This window comes from Montipora foliosa, chromosome 7 (assembly GCF_036669935.1).
Source record: "Montipora foliosa isolate CH-2021 chromosome 7, ASM3666993v2, whole genome shotgun sequence".
Classification (NCBI taxonomy): domain Eukaryota; kingdom Metazoa; phylum Cnidaria; class Anthozoa; order Scleractinia; family Acroporidae; genus Montipora; species Montipora foliosa.
Genome location: NC_090875.1, coordinates 12,074,244 through 12,079,712, shown reverse-complemented (window position 1 = coordinate 12,079,712; position 5,469 = coordinate 12,074,244). Strand labels below are relative to the sequence as shown.

General features: G+C 40.2%; 1 pseudogene; it reads left to right on the top strand.

Moving 5' to 3' along the window:
• The first annotated feature begins 283 nt into the window (after positions 1-283).
• LOC138009913 (uncharacterized) lies at positions 284-782 on the top strand (annotated as a pseudogene).
• The last annotated feature ends 4,687 nt before the right edge of the window (positions 783-5,469 follow it).

The window sequence follows — 5,469 nt, the reverse complement described above, 5'->3', positions numbered from 1 at the left end:
CGGAGGTCGAAGTATTGTTAACAAGTCTAGCGTGTGCTTGTTGTGAAGTCCGGAGTGGAATTACTGCGTTCGTGTGAAATAAACAACTTCGTTGTGTTCTGACACTGCGTTCTGATTAGACTGCAAACTATACCTACCACTTTAAAACATCGAACTCGCAACACTGGTCCTGTTCTCAATTTGTAGCATTTCTTCCTATACCAACGCTATGTGGATTTGAAATGTTGTTTCCTCCAAAAAAAAAAACTGTTCAACTGTTTATATTTAAGACTCTGCCAAATCAATGGAGCCCTCTATGGGTCTTACAAAAGACCTGGCAGGTGAAGGAGATCTACAAAACGAGGACAAAAGCAACCTGTGGAAAACTCTGTTGACAACATTATCATGGATGGAGATACCACCACAATTTCTCATATCCACGATTATGTGAGTCAACAGATGGAGGCGGTCTGGTGAGATGTTGGTTATGCCATGAAGAAAGCTCTCCATGGTCATCTTACGAGATTGTCAAACAGCCACAAGTCACTGAGCAAAACTGCCATCGAGTATCTGGTGAGGTGCTTTGATCTTTGCTTACGTTTTGACTCAAAATAAAGGAAACTCAGATGGCATTCGCATGGGCTGTGAAGTCACGCAAAATCATGTATTTTGGAAACCACAGTTCCTGTGGCACATGGTTCCAGTGCATTAAGAACACAGCAACCTTTAAGCACCAATCACTGCCTTATCGAAGGGACCTTGAAGGGGATGACCTCAAAGCAGACCTGGAAATCAACACTTAATGCAGTTACCCCTTCTAAAGGTTTGCTGCCCATTAACAAAGTAGATGCTTCCATAAAGGTTTGAATCCCTTACTGTGCTAATTCTGCCTATTAATCATTTCACTTTCCACCTGTAAGACGCAACAAAAGGTTCAAGTTAATATGCTCCCCCAAAAATAAAAGAAACAGAAGAGTTCGAAAGAAGGCTAGAACTTCAGAGACAGACCTGGCAGTAGTTCTTGAAGCTACCAGAGTGGTGTCCAGTTTAGTGGAAGTCAAGGTGATTTAACTGCGATTCCTAATCCACTTTTTCCACCAACACCTTCCCACCTAGGTGAAGCTGAGATCCAAAATTCAACACCTATCGTGTTTGAGCATGGAACATCTTTTATAGACAACTATGTACTCAAATCAATCTAATACAGGTGTATTATCAGAGGTGGAGGGGTAGGTTGAAGAGTTTTATTGGCTACTTCTTTTGCATTTTCTTTTCAAAGAAAATTGACTTAAAATTAACAGCATCCGCAAATAAAAATAATTTTTATTACCTACTTCCCTAGTAACCAAGCACCCTCCATTGGCAATGGACTGGGAAAATTGTGCAGTTCCATTCGTGGTCGGGAGTTTTGCTCTCCTGATTTCTTTTCAATGTATCCAACTCAGGAATTATTGTTTATAATCCTCAGGCCTTTGTCTCTTAATAAAGATTCCCTTGCATGTAAGACACAACTTTTTTGCCACAAACCTCTAGCCTCAAGGTTAGGGAGAAAAAGGTTAACCAATAGAACATTTTTTTTAATTTGCCCGGGCTGAATAGTGCTGAAATATGCCAGCTTTCTGCAGTGCAGTGTTTAGGTGATCATGTAACATTTGACAGATATGCCTTGCCTAGACACGGAATCTCCCAGCAAGCATCACAAGCAAACAAACTGACGGTTGTAGCCCAAAACCGTCAGTAGTAGGCCTAACAGAATGCCTGAGGGAGTTCCTTAAATTCCTAAAATCAGTCAAGAGCAAAGTCATTTTAGTTGCCCATAATGGGAAAGTGGTTGATTCGCGAATTTTGATCAAAGCCTTATCGGAAGCTAATTTGTTGGATGAATTTGAAACTGTTGCAATTGGCTTCATTGACACATTGCCACTGCTCAAAGCACTGTTACCGGGGCGAGGGAGCTACAAACAAGGAGCCCTGGTGAAGAATTCCTTGAAAAAAATGTACGATGCACCCAATGGCCTTGACGATGTGAAAACCCTTAGATATGTGCTTCATCTCAAGCCACACAATTCCATTCTTTCCTCCCACAGCTTAAATGTAGACTTGTCCATCTGTCTATGCAACATCATTCAAGGAAGACCGCTAATTATCCCTCCTTTAAGTCTCTTGTTGAAAGGAAAGTTCTTTCAAAGTTAATGGCAAAAAAAAAAGGCGCTTCTTGCCTGAATTTACGGCAATTAGGGCTCATCTATACTCGAGGTGGATGAGGTCAATGATGGCCTTCGAGGTGTTCTAAGTGAAAATTAATCAAAATGCCACAATGGTCAATGTCTGGGGACTTCCTCTAAAAGAGTACTATGGGCACTATTCAGACAAGTTAGCGAGAAAATGAATCTGAAATGTTTCTACAAGTGAATGTAAAAAGCACTAAAATCTAATTCCCAGTCATGCTCTGTATGGAATAATGCGATAGATAAACTTATGTACATGGTGTGTGTATTATTATTTCCTAACTAAAGCCGTGTACACACTCAACGTTGATTATGATCAACTGAGGGATAATTCAGGCTATCATACTCCATTCAATTTTATTCAATAGGACATTTGAATGATGACGCCATTTGACTACAAGTACCAGAATCCTTCAGGTTTCGCTTTTCTCGTGTTAATTAGAGCTATTGTTGTTTTTACCCTACTAGGAATACAAAATTTAAATATGAAAAGAAAAACAAACTGAATTGTGGTAGTTGTAGTCAAATGACGCCATCGTGAAAATTGCCTATTATGGTTCTGTTCACATCTGCGACAATTCAAATACAATAGGCAGGGTAACCTCACAGGGTAATACAAAATGGCACTGTATCACGTGGCTGCCACGATTATCATTACCATGCTTGAAAATGACCAATGATATCTTCCGAGAATAGAAGACAAACCCAAATCTTCGTTTTATACAGCGATTAGAAGTAGCGTCTGATCATACCACCACGTGTTCGCCATTTTGCAGGGCTGTCAACCCACAAAGTATTCACACATTGAGAATTGATAGGGATGGGATGATAGATGACGTCATAACGCTTGTGACGTCATTTCTAATGACATCATATTACGTTCTTTACGCAAAAAGAAAGTACACTGTCACTCACATCACCTTAGACAACCTAGGCAAAAGTCAAAAAACGCACGAAAAAGATGTCATTGGCATTGCAACATTTGATTTGATTTGTTTATTTCGGACCAATCACATTATTGCTTAAATAACAATCCGTCAATAGCAACGCTTGCAAGAACAGTTTACCGGAGTTTACGAGGGAGATAAATAAAAGAATTGTTATCATCGATGTTAAAATAACTCAAACAACACAAAATATTTGAAATTTTATTGTTGTGAAAATCGATTCTCACTAGACAGGACAAACCTCAGCGATTAACCGGGAGATTTCAGATCGTAATCTTGAGACCGAGAGATACGGTGCAAAATCTAGAGTTTCCCGGATTATCCGGGAGAGTTGACAGCCCTGATTCTGTTCAATTGCGCAATTTAATTACTTCAAACAACCCCCTTGAGGTTGTTTGAAATGATTATAATCCAATTATAATCAGGACTGTAATTAGTCGATGTGAAACCATTTCATATTTAATTCGATTATCATTCGATCATAATCGAGGCCTAATGTGAACACGGCTGTGCTGTGATACCATGTTAAGTTTAGGGCAGTGAATACTCTATTGTTAAATGCCGTGCCAGTTCAATGAAAGTTTCATTGTCCAAATACTATTTTTGAGCATAAATTCTCCATTGCTTCGGAAAAATTAATCAAATGTATCCACTAAATACCCGTCCACTTAATGTGCATATGAATAGCGTCTCCTGTTATAATCACAGGAGCCCCAAGCTCAGTGTGAGGGAATATAGGGATTTGTATGGGAGGCCAAGACCTGAGACCTGAGAAAATATTTTTGCGGAAAAAATTCTTAATGAAAAAGCCTAACCTTATTGCCATTGTGGTTCGCTTTCTTCCTGTGAGGTTTTTTTTTCCAGATTCTACGCGAATTGAGCCATTGTCAGTTCCCGGTCATAATAAAATATCAAGGCTGAACACTAAATTCTCATACAGTTCGAATAACCCCACTTCTTGTAGTCCTTCGGTTGAACTTATTTAAGGTTTGCTTTATTTTTCAAATCGAAGAAATACTGAGTACAAACGATGAGTTCGCAACACAAAAACATAAAATTTTAGGGACGATCACCATTTTCAAGCTTTCTTTTCGCTTACTGACCTAGTTGCGTTCATTGCGCTTGAAGGTGCAAATTGTTCTCGTGCAGTTCAAATACACTCACATAGCTTGCGTAGCTGGCGGTTCTGTTGAGCGGTTTTCCCCAGCCTTCTTACGCCGCTTGAAATTTCTCGCACTCCAAAAAGAACCGCCAGTTACGCAGGCTAACACTCTCAATACTTTAATATTTTTATTCGCATATACCAGGAGCCTACAACTCCATGGTGTTCGTGTCACGGCGTTTTAATAGTGCAGTTTATTTTTAGATTGAATTTCCCGCGAATGAGACTCCCATAGAAGCCCGATGACCAATTAGAAGAAACTAACCTGACGTCGTAGGGTCAACGAACCGGAACTGCCTTTGTTTATTTCGGAAAAGGTGGTCTAAAAGTAGATCGGTCTGTAAAAAAGCAGTGATATAGGCCCAGTAGGGAGTTGTAGGCTCTGGGTGATGGGTTCCTGTATGTATATATCTCTACGGCGTTTTCAATTTTGGATGAAGTGACACCATACCCTTGCTAAGCCCTCGCATTTTGACTTGCGAGAGTGCAAATGTATACCTAGCCTACGTGTAGGTGTAGCCAAACCCTCCCCCTACACGTAGGCTAATGAAAACCCCACCGAACAAAAAAAACTTAATGTTTCCGAGGAATATGTTTGGAAAAGCTTCGTCCCTGTCATGATTCCACATGCATGCAGGCGCCTCAAACTCAGTGTGAGGGAAAGCCAACAAAAATACAACGATTTGTATGAGAATTCCGAAAAAAGACCTGAGAAGATACACGGAATACGTGTGGACGGAAGGCGAATCCGCAAAGAAAAAGTTGCGGATTAGGTGATATCCGGGTATGTGTGGACCGGTGGGGCTCACGTGACTACTCGTGTAGCGCTTAAGCACTAACATTTGAAAATTTATCTGTTTTCTTACCACTATAGTCGCAACGTAGTACACATTCCAAAGCAGTCTTTGTTGATTCACTATGACTATAGACACAAAATCACCTGATCAATCTGTAGCACAACAACTGACAACAACGACTGCACACGAACTTATTGCAATATCACTTATAGCCGAGGTGAAATCTCCGAGGAATCTCCGATGACGTAATGGTCCAATTAATCTGGAACTGTCATCAGGATATCTATGGGTATGAACGATACGATAATAACACTTTTAACAACTTACAGCTTTCTTTCCTAAAAGTCGCGATTAAA